Below are 18,280 nucleotides of genomic sequence, written 5' to 3' on the forward strand. Positions count from 1 at the left end.
ACTTCGAGACTGTTAATAATATGATGTCAGATCTAGAAATATCTGCAGTACTCACAAATCATGAATATTTAGAGGGTTCATCAGACTATGAACAAATGTATTGTTATAACCATTATGGTCATCATTTCTTGCACAAATCTGCAACACCTAGAAATGTACATATGTATAACCAATGGGAACATTGTCCTACACCTCCAAAGGGTAGCTCAAAAACTTTTGCTATGAAATTTCCATATTTTTCAGGGTTCAATTTATCAAATGCTGAATCATTCTATTTTAAGATTTTGAACAAAACAAGAACGAAAAATATGTTAAAAAATACAAAACAGATTTATTTTGCAGCCTTTATTGCCCAACTGTCATTAAGACAAAAACTGTCTGGGGTACAAAAGATTGGCAATGGCAGGGGGTCGAAGCTTTGTTTAGAGCCTGTATCATCCCTGAGCAAATTATGTTTTTGAATGACACTGTCCAACAAACGTCTTGCCTTGGGTTCTCCAAGATGAAGGACAAGAAACACACCGATCATACCTGTACCTACTAGTAATAGCACTATGAGGGGAGAGGTCGATGTACTTACTATTTTGCATCACAACAGATCAGATCCAGAATGGAAAAAATTGTTGCTCCGGCCCACAGACACAAACAACTGTCAATATCGATTCCTGACAAAACACAGGGGCTCACTATCAATAGGCCAGACCCAAGATATGTTCAAAGACAGCATCCTGGGATAGTAACAACATACAGTGTAGGGAAATTATGCCTTGATTGGTTACAGAAATCGACACTAGAGGATGTAAAACCACACTTGTTTTTACTTGCCGCAGATCTTAGGGAATTCTTTCTAGGACCAAGAAAACCACATCAAAAATGTTTCATATATGCTGGTGTATGTGCTGCTGATAATGAAATTTGGAAGATTACCCAAGCAGAGACTGCAGAACAGATACGAGAAATTGATCATATTCATTTAGTGAAATCTCTCTGTAGTAGACGATGGGTTAACGACTCTGTCGTCCAGGATATATTTATTGGACAGCATTGTGTCTTCTGCCATAGACATCAAGGAACAATACTTGGACATGTTGCAACATGGTCAATCTCGGTTACGCTCTATCATGCTATTAGGCTGGATGCCACAAAACTTGTGTGCAGACTATGTGCCTTGGCATTTGATCAATACTACGTCACTGTTTTCAGAATTCAATCTCACTGATAAACAGATCAAACTGGAACAAAGGGGAGCAGACTATACGGTGCTGAGCATTAAAAAACTGGAAAGATTACCATTCACAGTGGCAAAAAAGCCAGCTACTGAGTGAATCATACATGGTAAAATCACTCGGCCTGTTACAATTTTCCATTTTCAGTATTGCCTAAAACACATACCAGAAGGTAAATATGAAAGGTTGGGTAAAGAATACATCAAAACATGCAGGAATCAACCATACACACACAGATGTTGGACTGGGGGACGTGAAGTGTTTCTTAGCGGTTCAAACTGTGAAAATGCACTAAGTGGTTCTCTCCTTTGTCAAGGTATTAATTTACACGGGGCCTGCAATGGTTCCACTACAAACTTATCCTGTCACCTCCAAGGTTCACCGGCTGCAGTGATTAATCCAATCTTTGGACTACTTTCTAACGGGAGTTACCTTATGTTGAGCGATCACAGCTGCTGTGGCATGTTGCCAGGGATCCCATATCTAGTAACGGTGTCATCCAGGGTTACTTGCAAGTATTGTTTCCACAAACCGAGACAGCCAGGAAGTCGCCTCTATGGCCTTCACTGTTTATCTCTTCTATATGAATTGATACTCTAAGCAGAATGAAAGCCATTCTTTTGCACAAAACTGTGCCACTGACCTCGGCCAAAGAAACCTATGATCTACAAGTCGCAAGGACTTCTGCCCAGATACATGCCCTTTTGAATACAAACTGCCCTATACATTTCTCAGAAATGTTGGAAAGTATCTTAAACATGTCTGATATGAGCGGTATTGTACATCTATTTAAGAACATATGTTCAGGACTGTTGCACCTTTTCAAGCAGTCCTTGGAATACTTTCCAAACTTCGTGCACTCTGTGTTTGGTGGACTGCCACTACTTTTTGGGCTTGTTGCAGGGATCCTATTTTTGCTCCTACTGCTATGATATGGCAAGACAAATCAAAAACGCCACTTCACGCACCATAGAGAGAGCTCTATTGGAGATGAGGTGTTGTGAGCGTATCGTTGATTGCATCTTACCTGTCCTACGCTGCCTGCTTTGAGGTGAGGAATGCGTGCTAGACATCTGTCTAACACTTCCATCAGTCATGCCTACGGATATTGATACTCTGCTGGACCCAGTAACGGCCCATGCTCTGTGTTGTCCCCAGTGGCTACCAATCCTGATGACGACATTCATAGAGATCTCACAGACGCAAAATGCTGATGCTGAGGTACGAGAGGAAACAACAGGCGTGCAGGTAACATCCGAAACAAACATTGCTGATGCGACCAATGCTGAAGGCGATACTTCTCATCTATGTGCGGTTAATCTTCTAAACGAGGTAATCCAAATTTCACCTACAATGGTAGACGACTTTTTGTCTACAGAGATAAAAGATTTCATGTTTTCTCTCAGCTCTAACACTGACTTTTGATTTTGGCACACAGTGTTCTGAGAGACTTTGAATTTGACCTTCATTTTTCAAAACAAGGTACTAACTTTGGAACTTTTTCCTATGATTAATTTTTTTTCTTCCAAATTTGTATTTTTCATTTTTGGCACAAGTAATCTGCTTAGATTAAAACTATTCATAGAGAAAAGGAATTCTTTGAATACTTCCAGAGACAATATATGACCCCGTCCATAAACAAAATGTTTTATGTAATCTGACATGAAATAGTCTCGCCCTTTTTTTTCTGTATTCACGAGCCATTTCATAAATGTATATTTTCATGATTCATTCACTTTGCATTTCAAATGTCATCATATGCTTAGAATGAAACATTGCTTTAATATGTACAGCCCCAATGCATTTTCTATGCTTACAATCGGTTCCAATGCATTTTACAAATGTATTTTGGAAAAGAAAATGTTTGCATTTTGTGTGTAGATATATTTTAGATATGTATTACATGTTTAGGATTTAGTAACGTCGTACATACGAAAGTGGAGTGGGTGTTGTGTATCGATGTAGATGCCGTATGAATTTGCCGATTCATGCCCTTATATAGGTACAATTCACATTTCACTTATTTAGGCATAGAAATCCAGCCCTTATTTAGGCATTGTCCATGCAAACAAATACAGGCATGGCTACTTACATCCGTTCATCTACGTCACAACGAGTTCTTGAAAAACCAGACTCTTAAGCCGTTAAGACTTCCCCTTGCCTGGATATTGATTTCTCCAATGTGGTTCCGTGGTCCTGAATTGGGTTCGATGGTTTGGAAACCCGATTTATAAAGATTGTCGGAAATGGACGATCTTGATGTCGGCAGACCGCAAATGACGAGTCTAACGTGTCTGAGTGTTTTCGTATGAATCGATATAGGAGAACACTCCGCATTTGAGGATTTAGTTTGAACCCTCGGGTTCCATTTTGTAAAACGGCAGCCATCTTGTATGGTTGCCCTAACATAGGCCCTATGATTGTGGCCGAACGAGTCCATGACACGTACGCCTTAGCTGACTTCTGGTTGACCTGGCCGAATTGACTCCTCGCCTGGGCGAATCCTGCTGAGCCAGTTCCTTGGTTAGCAGCTGCACTGATAAAGATCAAAGAGCAGGACATGGTCCGATTTTATGGCCCACCGTTCCCACTCCTCTATCTCCTTTCCATCTGTTTCTGCCTTTCCTTTACGACATGTTCATCGATCTGGGTTGAAGGTTTTATGATGGGTTTGTCCGGTCCGATCGAACAGGAAAATAGCATATGTGCGAGCGTTTGTGGTGGGCTGGACAACGGAAAGTGGGATTAACTTTGATTGTCATGATTCGCTACTTTTTTAAATGCTACTTGCTCATTGGTTAGTTTTGTATGCACCGAATGTAAATTGTGATGTTGCGAGAAGCGTAATTTTCTGCATAAAAGACTGAGTTTCGTTCATTGAGATGGTGCAGTCTCTTTCAAACTACCCGTGTGTACTTCGTAGACCTCTGTCCCTGGTTGCAACCATTAAACTTTGGTCTTTGACGTCATCGAGAAGTATCCCGTGTCTCTGTTTGCCAAGACAGGGGAATCGGGGGTCTTTGGGTGTTGCCCTGACACCGCTGGGTTTTTGTATTAGTATTGCTTCCGAGAAAACCCAGTACCTCATTTGGCGCCCAACGTAGGGCGACTTCAGCGGTACCGGTCCAAGCCAGAGGTTCGTGAGGAGCGTCGTGAGAAAATTCCAAGGGTTGGCCAGCCACTTCAGCGACCCCTGTATGTCGACGTGGTTCCGAAGGTCTTTGCTGCGAGGCTTCCCACGTCCCGACGGCTACGAAGGACTGCTGCCCTGACTGTCGCCCTGTTTTGGAGCCTTAGACGTTTGTAGAGCGAGACGATCAACGGGTCTTCTGGTGACGCCATCGACAACTCAGTTAAGTATAAAGGGAGCGTCTCCTAGTTCTTAGTTCTTAGTATTGTTTTGTATCCTTTAGTGGATAGCTTTGATTTGGTACCTGCAGGCCCCAAAGCCAAGGGATTCGTGTATTCACGAGCTTATCAATTTTAGATTACCCTTGTTGTTTGAAGCTAGACTAGTGAGCAAGATGCCTGGTTTTAGCAGTCTTAGGAATTTGTTTAGTTGTGGTACTATGAGGGATTCCCGGTTAGAGGATTCGTGTCCGGTTCCTCCGATCGGAACTCCTACATACGAGTTGTACGTGAAGCATGGAGTAGGTCCAATTAGCTATAATGAGGTTTGGATAAAATACACAAAGAATGACGGTGTCCTACAGTGGCCCCGTTATGGTAGTTTTGAGACAGAAGTCTTAGATAATCTTGAAGTGAAGTTGTTCAAGAAGAAAGCCCGGCCGGCGATGTTTGACTCTTTCCGTATATGGCGCAAAGAAGCCAAACAGAAAGAAATTAAGTTAGCGAAGAAGAATAGGAAGAGTATGTCAATGGTGCAAGCCGCCGTTGCATACAAAAATGATGAAGAAGAAAGAGACAGTGAGCAGATGCTTAGAGTGAGGAAGTTAGCGGTAGACAGATGCTACCCAGTTCTGCCAGCTAAAGACCAGAAAGATGAAAAGGATCTTGTGAAAGACCCTTTGATGTCGCATTTGCTAAATTCTCCACCACCCTATATGCAGAATGCTACGGCTCCACCACAGCCTGTTGTGGCCGTGCAAGCTCCTCTTGCTTTGCCTCCTGTTATTCCTTTACAGCCAGCTCCTCCGTTGGTTGTTCCTTCTAATGCGCAGCCTTCTCAAGGGTTGCCTGCTTTGCCTTCTGCTACTACTGTTGTTTCTATGCCTGTTCCGACTATGGATCCGACTACTACTGCTTCGTCTCCTCTTGTCCTTCCGACTGTTCCTTCTCCTAGACAGTGGATGACCGCTGCCTTTTCTAATTTTCTAACTCCTATCTTGGGACAAATGGGTATGTCTCCTATGAATGAGCGTAGACAATTGCGTAGTCAACTGCCCGATACAGATGAACGAGTGGTTCTAGACCACATGACACGTAGATGGGTTATGTATAAGTCCCAGTATGATCTGGAAGGTATTATGGATGTTTTCCGACAATGGGAAGCACCAAAACTGCGTTACGTTTTTGAACTTATGTGTGCATTCCTCCATGAACAATGGATGGATGAAGTGGGTAGGGTTCCTGTAGAATTATCCCGATTGCGTTCGGAATTCGCCAAAGGAACGATTGTGAGTCAATCCGATGTTGAGAAAGCGGTATCAGTGTTACTGCTGCTACGTAGCGATGTTCCTATTGAACGGTTGTTTGAGCCAGATTCGTCAGTTAAAAGACAAGCGCGTCAATATCCGATGCAAGAGGTTCCTCCAGTATGGAGACCTGCTGATCCGGCTGCTCAGCCACCGACTTTAGCACACTTCACACGTGTGTGGGTACATGTACCGTGGAAACGTGCTGAAGTTTTAGCGCTTAAGCAGACATTACCAGATCCACGAAAGAATCCAGCGGGATATTATAAAGAACTTGCGCAAACTGTGAGTTCGTGTGTCATGAATGTGGCGGATATAGATATGCTTTTTGGGAACGCTGTTCCACAGTCCATTTGGAATGTCATTCGTCATACAGATCATGAACTTGAATTGGGTGATTCGTGGGCGAATCTCGCTGCGGCAAATGATAGACAAGTTGGAGGTGCTAAGCCTGAAGATGCTATTACTGGACTTCCTGGTAGGATTATTACTTTTATGAAGACTTTAATGCCTGAAGTTCGTGTTAATTGGGACAAATTGTCAGCCTGTAAGCAGAAGAAAGAACAGTCTGTTTCAGACTTTTTCTCGCGTTTCGAGAAAACGTTTGTTGATCATAGTGGTCAGGATATGGCTACAGAAGGTGGCCAGAGATTGTTTGTCGATAAATTTGTGCACAATCTTCTTCCCGAGTTGTGTGCTAAGTTGAAGGATTCTGAGAGTTCTTGGCCCGTTTCTACTTCAGCGCAGATTCTTGCTACGGCTCAGTACTACGAGAATAGGCGTAAGGATGAGTTAGAGAAAGCGGATAAGAAGACTAAGGAATTGAAGACTAAAGTTCTTCTACAACAAGCTTATCCACCTCGTGTTAATAATCAGCGCGACTATCAGCAGCCTCAACAGTTTTCGAGGAACTCGCAAAGAGACGAGACTCCTCAACAACAGCGTATTCCCTATGGTCCTAATCAGTGTGCGTATTGTAGAGAAGAGGGTCATTACAAGAATAGTTGTCCGGTTTTGTTGCAACGCACAAATAGTGCTCCTGGTGTTAGAGGTCGAGGTGCTCAACAAGTGCCTCGAGGTAGAGGTCGCGGACAAAACGCGCGCCCTTTGCCTCCACAGAATTCAATGAACAGTTTTGATCAACAACAGTCTTCTTCCGGTAAATCTACACAGTACTACGTAGATGATTACTATGTCAAAGGTGATGGAGAGCAAGGTAATGATTATTAGGACAGCCATGGACAAAGAGAGGGAGTTGTTTCAGTTCCGGTAGATCAGAGTGGACCTTATGTGGAAGTGATTGCATCAGGTGTGTCAGAGCCTTTTCTGGTAGACACTTGTGCTACGAAGAGTTCTATTATGCATTCGAAACTCCCTGGCGCACCTTTGTCTGGCTTAAAAAATGTTTCTATAGGTTTTTCTGGCGCCCCCGTTATGAATCCGATTTCTATTCCATTACCTCTTTCTGTTGGTCCTCGTAGGTTTGAAGCACCCCTTCCTTTGACAACAGGTTGTAATGAGAACTTACTAGGCCTTGACTTGTTGAAGAGATTGTATGCGACTTTGTATTGTTCACCGTCTGGAGTACAACTTACTTTAGATGAGAATGTGATTTCTCCAATATATGTGTCCAAAGGTTGTCTTCCACCGGAATTGTCCTTGCTACCAGATTCCTTGTGGGCTACGGGTCCAAATGATGTGGGCCTGTTAGACATTCCTCCATATGTTGTGACGTTGAAGGCGAATGCTCAGTTACCACGCATTTCGCAATATCGTATTTCAAGTGATGGTGAACGAGCGCTCTTAGCGATCATTTATGATTTGATTGATAAAGGTATCATTGAAGAGACTCGAGGTAATGTGTGTAATAGTCCGGTTTTGCCTGTTCTAAAGAGAACTGATTCTTCACAGCCTCCTGTATATAGGTTTGTTATCGATCTCCGTGAAGTGAATAAGATCGTTTTTCCGCAATTCCCTGTTGTACCTGATATTACTGCATTATTGACATTGATTCCGGCTTCTGCTACTTGGTTTTCGGTGATTGATTTGAAGAATGCTTTCTTCAGCATCCCGATTGCCATAGAGAGTAGAGATATCTTTGGATTCTCTTCAGGAGGACGAAGTTTCTGCTTCAAGCGCGCTCCTCAAGGTTATTGCGAGAGTCCATCAATTTACAGTCAAGCTCTGAAGACACAACTTGACTTGTTGGCCTTACCGGAAGGTGCGGCCCTTATCCAGTATGTCGATGATTTGTTAGTCGCTGCCGATACTGAAGACATATGTAAGGATGCCACTGTGTCCTTGTTGTCTCATTTGTCTAAATGTCATCACAAAGTCTCTCTTTTCAAACTACAATTCTGTCGCCAAGAAGTTACCTATCTAGGTCACCTCTTATCGAAGGAGGGAAGGAAACTGACCCCAGAAAGAATTCAGACCATTGCGAAAATGAGTATCCCTACGACACAGAGAGAAGTACGTGCGTTTTTGGGTATCACGTCGTACTGTAGACAGTGGATCCCAAATTTTTCCCTTTTAGCGAAACCTTTGATAGCCCTTACGGTTAAGGATACTCCAAATCCTATTCCTTGGACTGACGAATGTCAAAAGAGCTTTTCTGAGTTACGTGATGCATTGTGTTCGGCTCCTGTGTTGGGTACTCCCGACTACAGTAAGCCTTCCACATTGTATGTTCACGAGAGAGAGGGATGTGCATTGTCGGTTTTGACTCAACAATTTGGCGAGAAGCAACGCCCATGTGCGTACTTTTCGTCGACTTTTGATCCTGTAGCCAGAGCGTTGCCAAGTTGCTTGAGAGCAACTGCAGCAGCGGCTGTTTCGATTCGACAATCTGCTGGTTTGGTTATGGATAATACACTAGTGGTTATGGTTCCACATGCAGTGGATACCTTGTTGAATCGGACGAAGACACAGCACTTGACTAGTGCTCGGTTGTCAGGGTATGAGCTTACGTTGTTGGCGAGCCATGTGCACATCAAGAGGTGCAATACCCTTAATCCGGCTACGTTGTTGCCAATTTCGCTTGAGACAGACGATGATAGTACTTGACTAGTGCTCAGTTGTCAGGGTATGAGCTTACGTTGTTGGCGAGCCGTGTGCACATCAAGAGGTGCAATACCCTTAATCCGGCTACGTTGTTGCCAATTTCGCTTGAGACAGACGATGATAGTGAAGAGCAACATGATTGTTTTTTGAGAACTGAAGAAGAGACGAAAGGAAGGATTGATCTGAAAGATACTCCTCTCCCTGATTGCAATGATGCCTTGTGGGTTGACGGCTCGTGTTTTAAATTACCAAATGGCGATACTACTGCAGCATATGCCGTGACGACTTTACATACAGTTGTCGAAGCTGCTCGAATTCCCTATAATTCTGCTCAAGCGGCAGAGTTAATAGCACTTACGAGAGCATGTGTGTTAGCGAAAGGGAAAAGAGTGAATGTATATACTGATAGCCAGTATGCGTTTGGAGTGGTCCATAGTTTTGGACGATTGTGGCGTGAACGTGGATTTTTGACATCGCATGGGACGAAAATCCAGCATGGGCAACTGGTGAATGAGCTTCTTGAATCTCTTACGCTACCTTTGCAAATAGCGATTGTGAAGTGTAGTGCCCATAAAAAGATTACAGATGATGTTGGTCGTGGTAATGCGTTTGCGGATGAGGTTGCGAAAGAAACTGCTAGAAATGTAACGAGTCGAATGTATGTTGTGGGTCCAGCAAGATGGGTTCCAGAGAAAGGCATTTTTGAAGACACCATTGAGAGTGTGAAGATTATTCAGAGTGAGGCTTCGGAGAAAGAGTTGGATGAATGGAGAGAGAATAAGGGTAGATTGGATGCGAGTGGTTGTTGGACTGATTTGTCCGAACATCAAAGATGGTTGCTGCCAAATGCGTATGTGCTTCCAGTTGTTACAATGGCACATGGATTGGCACATATTAGTGTGAAAGGGATTTGCAAGTTGTTGGCTCCGGTTTGGCAGAATGCAGGAATACCCAAATGTGCAGAGAACTTGGTTAAGAATTGCATGGTGTGTTTGATGCATAATCCTGGTAAGGGAACTCCAACACCAGCTGGTCATTTTGCTCCTCCTACGTATCCGTTTGAGGCATTGCAGCTAGATTTTATCCATATGGAAAGATGCAACAACTTAAAGTATGTGTTGGTGGTTGTTTGCTCTTTTTCTAGATGGGTAGAAGCTTACCCCCTTAAGGACAATACTGCCTTGTCCACTGCCAAAGCTTTAATAAAAGAATTCTTCCCTAGGTTTGGATTGCCGAGAATCATTTGGAGTGATAACGGAAGTGAGTTTGTGGGACGAGTGATGAAGCGAGTGTGTGAAGGTCTGGGGATTAGGCAGAAATTCCACGCTGCAAATCATCCCCAATCAGCTGGTTTAGTTAAGTGCTATAATGGCACTCTGAAGTTAAAGTTGGCCAAAATTCAAGAGAGCACTGGTTTACAATGGCCAGATGCTTTGCCTTTAGCACTTTTGTCCACCCGAATGACTGTGCACTCGCGAATGGGTTTGAGTCCGTATGAGGTTGTGTTTGGTCGCCCGGCGAATATTTGGGGCGTACCAAGATCAACGAAGTTTAGTGACCTTGAGTATCCTGTTTTGCTTGATTACTTGCGTGAAATGACAACTAAAATGAGTGTTTTACGCCAACAGGTTCACGACTCTCTTCCACAAGCTACAGACGATCCAGGACACGTGCTTGAACCCGGTTCCTGGGTGTTCATTAGGAACTTCCAGAGAACGAAGAATACTCAGCCCCGCTGGACCGGACCCTATCAGGTCCTCTTGTCGACGAGATTTGCGGTGCGAGTTTGTGGAAAGAAACACTGGATACACGGGTGCCACACAAAGAAGGCACCCTTACCTTTACCATATGATAAGTGGGTTCAAGATGGTCTTGCAGATTCAGAAACTGAGACTGTCCCGAAATTTGTCACGTTCAGTGATGCTCGCCTGATTGGTACTAATTCGGAACTGGAGAGCGATCGGCTTTTGCAAGCAGCAATACCTCCTGCGAAGCGGTTGGACACTACTGATCCTCAGCTGTTGTTTACCGATCAAGAATTACCTGGAAGCGACAGATATAATTTGAGATCGAGAATTAAGGACAAATAAAGTGAATAAAGTTGATTTTTTTAATGTTTGCAGGTTAACTCTCTACCAAGGATCTACGTATTTTTGTTTTTCTGAACTGCCATCCGGTTCTTGCTGCTAGGGTCGCGGTTGCTACCAGTCTTGGGAGTGCAAGCCTGAGACACTAGGTCTTGGGTTCTGTTGGTCCGAGGCAGTCTTCCTGGGTTCAGCGGAGGCCTCCTAAGCAGAATCAACCAACCACCGCGGGCAGCAACTTTAGTTTAGGATGGATTTCTTTGAGTTGGAGAGACCTGTGCAGACACTGACTTTTAGAAAACGTATTTGTAAAATAATGTCGAAGAAATGTTTTTTGATACCGTGCATACTTTTACTACTGAGTATCGTAATTTGTATGACTGGTTATGTAGCATTTGTTTTTAAAGAGACGTCTAATTCCACTGTGCAATCTACACCTTCACCTACTATTTCCTCTCATTCTTTCCACCCTTTGCCTGAATATGAGGTAGTTAGACGTAAGGAGTTCGCTAATAATTCCTTCATACAGCTTTTACATCAGCACCAGTTAGTGATTAATACAACAAACTGATGGATTTGTGGTTTAATGCCTCATACAGCCGATAAAGGAATTCCTTATTTGGTTTTGCCCTTTTGTTTAAATGGTTCGATCCGAGCTTATAGAACCATGTTCATTTATGCCCACAGTGTTGACCCCTTACGTTCACCGAGAGATAATCCAAAGAATAGTCCTATAGCTAGAGGCATAGTCGATATGATTCAAGGGACTAATGCAGTAGAGACTATTCCGCAAGACGAGAGACAACCATATAGTGGTTGGAGCGTAAGTTGATATGGAGTAAGTCTGAGTATTAACCAGCGTGCGAAAAGTCCTCTACCGATCTGGATAGTGCCCCATAAGGGTTACTATTGTCTGCAGGGCAACGGTAAGAATCCGAAAGCTCAGTTAGGGAAGAGCGTTTGCACTGAGACTTACGTGTTTCCGTCTCAGTCTTCCCCAGGGTTCTTAGCTGCCAAGGGTACTTATTTTGTTTGCTACGACAACGCATACACATGGTTGCCTCATGACTTTTCGGGCACATGTTTTGTTTCCTTTCTGTTACCCCCCACTTTTACAGCTGCGGCAGATTATCACAAGATGAGAATTACGAGAGGTGTCTTTAGTCAAGAAGACACTGCAGGACAAGAATTGGGTGATTTCTTCAAGGGTTTTCTGCCGTTTTGGGGACCGATGGCTAACAGTAGGAATATTCGTCAGTTTACGAGAGTGGTTGAGTCCACCATAGTTGAGACTGCCGGTGCCCTTGGTAACTTGACTGCTGAGCTTCAGTCAGATAGACTTATGACACTTCAGAATAGAGTTGCCCTAGACGTTATTCTAGCAGATCGAGGGGGAGTTTGTAGAATGATTCAATCGAGCTGCTGCGTTTTTATTTCGGATAATGATCCGTCAGTCTTCCAGACCATTTCCAAATTGCATAAAATCCCCGATTCTGTCCATCTGGACAAAGGGGATTGGTCTCTGATGGGATGGTTATGGGGATTGATATCCACTTGGGGTTGGAAGATTTTGATGGTCATTGGAATGGTTTTAGTGATTCTGTTTGTGTTTTGTCTCTGTGTACAGTGCGCTCCGGCTCTTTGTGGCCTTTGTGCTACTTTGTGCGTACGGAAGCCTGTCCGGAGAGAGATGCATAGTAATAAGATGATGCTACAGAAGCATATCGATGACATGATGAATATAGATCCAGATTCAGATTAAAATGGGTTTGGGTTTATTGCCTATGATAGGGCAAAAGGAGGGTCTGTGGTTCCGTGGTCCCGAATTGGGTTCGATGGCTTGGAAACCCGATTTATAAAGATTGTCGGAAATGGACGATCTTGATGTCGGCAGACCGCAAATGACGAGTCTAACGTGTCTGAGTGTTTTCATATGAATCGATATAGGAGAACACTCTGCATTTGAGGATTTAGTTTGAACTCTCGGGTTCCATTTTGTAAAACGGCAGCCATCTTGTATGGTTGCCCTAACATAGGCCCTATGATTGTGGCCGAACGAGTCCTTGACACGTACGCCTTAGCTGACTTCTGGTTGACCTGGCCGAACTGACTCCTCGCCTGGGGCGAATCCTGCTAAGCCAGTTCCTTGGTTAGCAGCTGCACTGATAAAGATCAAAGAGCAGGACATGGTCCGATTTTATGGCCCACCGTTCCCACTCCTCTATCTCCTTTCCATCTGTTTCTGCCTTTCCTTTACGACATGTTCATCGATCTGGGTTGAAGGTTTTATGATGGGTTTGTCCGGTCCGATCGAACTGGAAAATAGCATATGTGCGATCGTTTGTGGTGGGCTGGACAACGGAAAGTGGGATTAACTTTGATTGTCGTGATTCGCTACTTTTTGAAATGCTACTTGCTCATTGGTTAGTTTTGTATGCACCGAATGTAAATTGTGATGTTGCCAGAAGCGTAATTTTCGGCATAAAAGACCGAGTTTCGTTCATTGAGATGGTGCAGTCTCTTTCGAACTACCAGTGTGTACTTCGTAGACCTCTGTCCCTGGTTGCAACCATTAAACTTTGGTCTTTGACGTCATCGAGAAGTATCCCGTGTCTCTGTTTGCCAAGACAGGGGAATCCGGGGTCTTTGGGTGTTGCCCTGACACCGCTGGGTTTTTGTATTAGTATTGGTTCCGAGAAAACCCATTACCTCACCAAGAACTCATTCCTTATTCAAGAACATCTATTCCTTAGGGGCTCATTCATGATGTTCTTATGCCCGACTTTTACGTCAATACTGGCATTCCTAAACACCTTTAAGGTATAAATATACCTTCACTTGCTATGGGAAGGCACGGTGCGGTTCGGCTACCTACTTGCACGACGCGGCTCGCTGAATTGTAAAGGTATTTATTTCCATGCCTTGTGCAACCTTTATCAGTTAAAGCACCCCACTGTCAGCACGCGCATCATTACACATATTAATGCCACATTGGAGACTGGTGGCAGCCCACATCCTTTTTACATATGTTCCTGGGCGATGGGTTGAAAAGCTAGTTATTTCTATGCCCTGTGTAACTTGTAACAGTTAAAGCGCGGCAAGCTCCTAGTGGCCCCGTAACTAACCCACCGCCCTTGCATCCTAATTATGACTTTGTAAAGAAGTTGAGCTATCACTAACTTTTTGCATTACTCCACAGAGTAAAATTCCTGTGGCACGATTGGTCCCGCGGCTGTTTCAATTAAATTGAAGAAATTTGCTCCATCACTTTGTTTCCACAAACCAAGACAGCCAGGAAGTCGCCTCTATGGCCTTCACTGTTTATCTCTTCTATATGAATTGATACTCTAAGCAGAATGAAAGCCATTCTTTTGCACAAAACTGTGCCACTGACCTCGGCCAAAGAAACCTATGATCTACAAGTCGCAAGGACTTCTGCCGAGATACATGCCCTTTTGAATACAAACTGCCCTATACATTTCTCAGAAATGTTGGAAAGTATCTTAAACATGTCTGATATGAGCGGTATTGTACATCTATTTAAGAACATATGTTCAGGACTGTTGCACCTTTTCAAGCAGTCCTTGGAATACTTTCCAAACTTCGTGCACTCTGTGTTTGGTGGACTGCCACTACTTTTTGGGCTTGTTGCAGGGATCCTATTTTTGCTCCTACTGCTACGATGTGGCAAGACAAATCAAAAACGCCACTCCACGCACCATAGAGAGAGCTCTATTGGAGATGAGGTGTTGTGAGCGTATCGTTGATTGCATCTTACCTGTTCTACGCTGCCTGCTTTGAGGTGAGGAATGCGTGCTAGACATCTGTCTAACACTTCCATCAGTCATGCCTACGGATATTGATACTCTGCTGGACCCAGTAACGGCCCATGCTCTGTGTTGTCCCCAGTGGCTACCAATCCTGATGACAGCATTCATAGAGATCTCACAGATGCAAAATGCTGATGCTGAGGTACGAGAGGAAACAACAGGCGTGCAGGTAACATCCGAAACAATTATTGCTGATGCGACCAATCCTGAAGGCGATACTTCTCATCTATGTGCGGTTAATCTTCTAAACGAGGTAATCCAAATTTCACCTACAATGGTAGACGACTTTTTGTCTGCAGAGATAAAAGATTTCATGTTTTCTCTCAGCTCTAACACTGAAATGTTGATTTTGGCACACAGTGTTCTGAGAGACTTTGAATTTGACCTTCATTTTTCAAAACAAGGTACTAACTTTGGAACTTTTTTCTATGATTCATTTTTTTTCTTCCAAATTTGTATTTTTCATTTTTGGCACAAGTAATCTGCTTAGATTAAAACTATTCATAGAGAAAAGGAATTCTTTGAATACTTCCAGAGACAATATATGACCCTGTCCATATGTCCATAAACAAAATGTTTTATGTAATCTGACATGAAATAGTCTCGCCCTTTTTTTGCTGTATTCACGAGCCATTTCATAAATGTATATTTTCAAGATTCATTCACTTTGCATTTCAAATGTCATCATATGCTTAGAATGAAACATTGCTTTAATATGTACAGCCCCAATGCATTTTTTATGCTTACAATCAGTTCCAATGCATTTTACAAATGTATTTTGGAAAAGAAAATGTTTGCACTTTGTGTGTAGATATATTTTAGATATGTATTACATGTTTAGGATTTAGTAACCTCGTACATACGAAAGTGGAGTGGGTGTGGTGTATCGATGTAGATGCCGTATGAATTTGCCGATTCATGCCCTTATATAGGTACAATTCACATTTCACTTATTTAGGCATAGAAATCCAGCCCTTATTTAGGCATTGTCCATGCAAACAAATACAGGCATGGCTACTTACATCCGTTCATCTACGTCACAACGAGTTCTTGAAAAACCAGACTCTTAAGCCGTTAAGACTTCCCCTTGCCTGGATATTGATTTCTCCAGTAACTCATTCCTTATTCAAGAACATCTATTAGGGGCTCATTCATGATGTTCTTATGCCCGACTTTTACGTCAATACTGGCATTCCTAAACACCTTCAAGGTATAATTATACCTTCACTTGCTATGGGAAGGCACGGTGCGGTTCGGCTACCTACTTGCACGACGCGGCTCGCTGAATTGTAAAGGTATTTATTTCCATGCCTTGTGCAACCTTTATAAGTTAAAGCACCCCACTGTCAGCACGCGCATCATTACACATATTAATGCCACATTGGAGACTGGTGGCAGCCCACATCCTTTTTACATATGTTCCTGGGCGATGGGTTGAAAAGCTAGTTATTTCTATGCCCTGTGTAACTTGTAACAGTTAAAGCGCGGCGAGCCCCTAGTGGCCCCGTAACTAACCCACCGCCCTTGCATCCTAATTATGACTTTGTAAAGAAGTTGGGCTATCACTAACTTTTTGCATTACTCCACAGAGTAAAATTTTTCCTGTGGCACGATTGGTCCCGCGGCTGTTTCAATTAAATTGAAGAAATTTGCTCCATCACTACTATACTAAGTGGTAAGCCTGCTTGCACACGTATTATATTATTGTGGCCAATTATGCAGAGATGCAGTGCTCAATACTCATACACGCCGTGCTCACCATTTCAGGGGGTCATATATCTCTGCCATCCACCGCAATTGAGCATCCTATGATTAGACCGTTTGTCAGCCTACCAGTTCATCTCACATAAGATAACCAGTTACCAGTTAATGGATATTTAACAGTTTATTATTGCCTCAGCATCAACTTTCAGCTCAATAACCAATACCGTCTTTGTATTCTCATATGTGCGGCACCCGACTGGGTCCCCCTGTGAGTACCCCTTTTCCCTTCTCACTTTACCGGTGTCTCACTTATCTCACTGTCTCACAAGGCTGAACAATAGCCATCAGGTACTCACTATTCCATCATATTTCTTTTTTAATAATTTTAGCTGACATACAGCACTCTAAGCATATGTCTTCTTTTTCTTTTTCTGATTATTAGAATGTCCCCATATCCCTTGGTCCTGAAGAGACCATGTACTGTAAAAGGGTTGAAACGTCGTTGACAGTGTTTTAAAGCGAACCTGTTGAACAGCTCTGACTATTGTATACAGCAGCTGGAATTATTACCAAGTCACTTTTTGGTCGTCTTTAAAAAATTATGGAAACCAAATTGTACACATCACATGTTTTTCACTTTCTGTTTTATGGTTCAAATTTCACTTGGGGACACAAAAGCGCCATTGTTTTTTCTTCGTTTGTGTATATATCAATTTGAATTTTACAATTCTGATAAAAAGAATCAATGATAATACAAAGTCTGCAAAGCCTTCTTTCTTTCTGACATCACCATAACCTGATATGTGATTGTGATTGTGCATATTATTGTCATTATAGACTAGCCTAACTTTCCGCTGGAACCGTTGTTTCTGTTACATATGACATACCCTGGTTCCTAGTGAGTAGGGTCCCCCTTGATCTTGCTCTCGATCTGGGACCTTGTAGTACTGAAAATACACTAGTCACTATTTCCTACTGCACCAACAATATTCAGTTTTGTGGCTCTCTGGTTGCACGCAGACATCTGCAGTGATCACGTTAATGGATATTTTCTAATGTAAGTAGTGCATTTCCCAATAATTGGTTCAATGTGTGTTTATTTTTCATTTAAGAAGTGTGCATTTTCTGAATGCAGTTACTAGAAAGTGATTGAGCAACACAATAGTTATATAATATTTTGTTCTTTTTAGCCACGTCTTTGTCTCAGCCTTTGTCCCTATTTCTTTACCCAATGAAATTCCTAGAAAAACTCAAAACTGGCTACTTTCGTAACATCCCAATGACCCCTCTCAATTGGGCTTTGGAGCCAACCATAGCACCAAATCCTCCTTCATCGCTACCACCAATAATATTCGAATGATCCAGGACAGAGGAGACACATCAGCACTCATTCTGCTCGACCTTTTCACCTATTTTGACACCTCAGAGGACCTGAACTCGGATGGATCTGCTCCTTCCTCACAGGAAGATCACAGTCAGTTAACCTGCCACCTTACACCCCTATAGATGTCAACCTGATTTCTGGAGTCCTCCAGGAATCCTCACTCAGCCCTACACTCTTCACATATATATGAATCTGCTCACAGGCATCATCAGATCCCACAGAATCAACATCATCTCTCATGTGGACAACACCCAACTTATCCTCTCCATCTCCAAAGACACGCCCAACATCTGACCACCTTCTCCACCTGCATGTCAGAAGTTGCTAACTGGAG

The sequence above is a fragment of the Lissotriton vulgaris genome, chromosome 3_1 (assembly GCF_964263255.1).
Source record: "Lissotriton vulgaris chromosome 3_1, aLisVul1.2, whole genome shotgun sequence".
NCBI lineage: Eukaryota > Metazoa > Chordata > Amphibia > Caudata > Salamandridae > Lissotriton > Lissotriton vulgaris.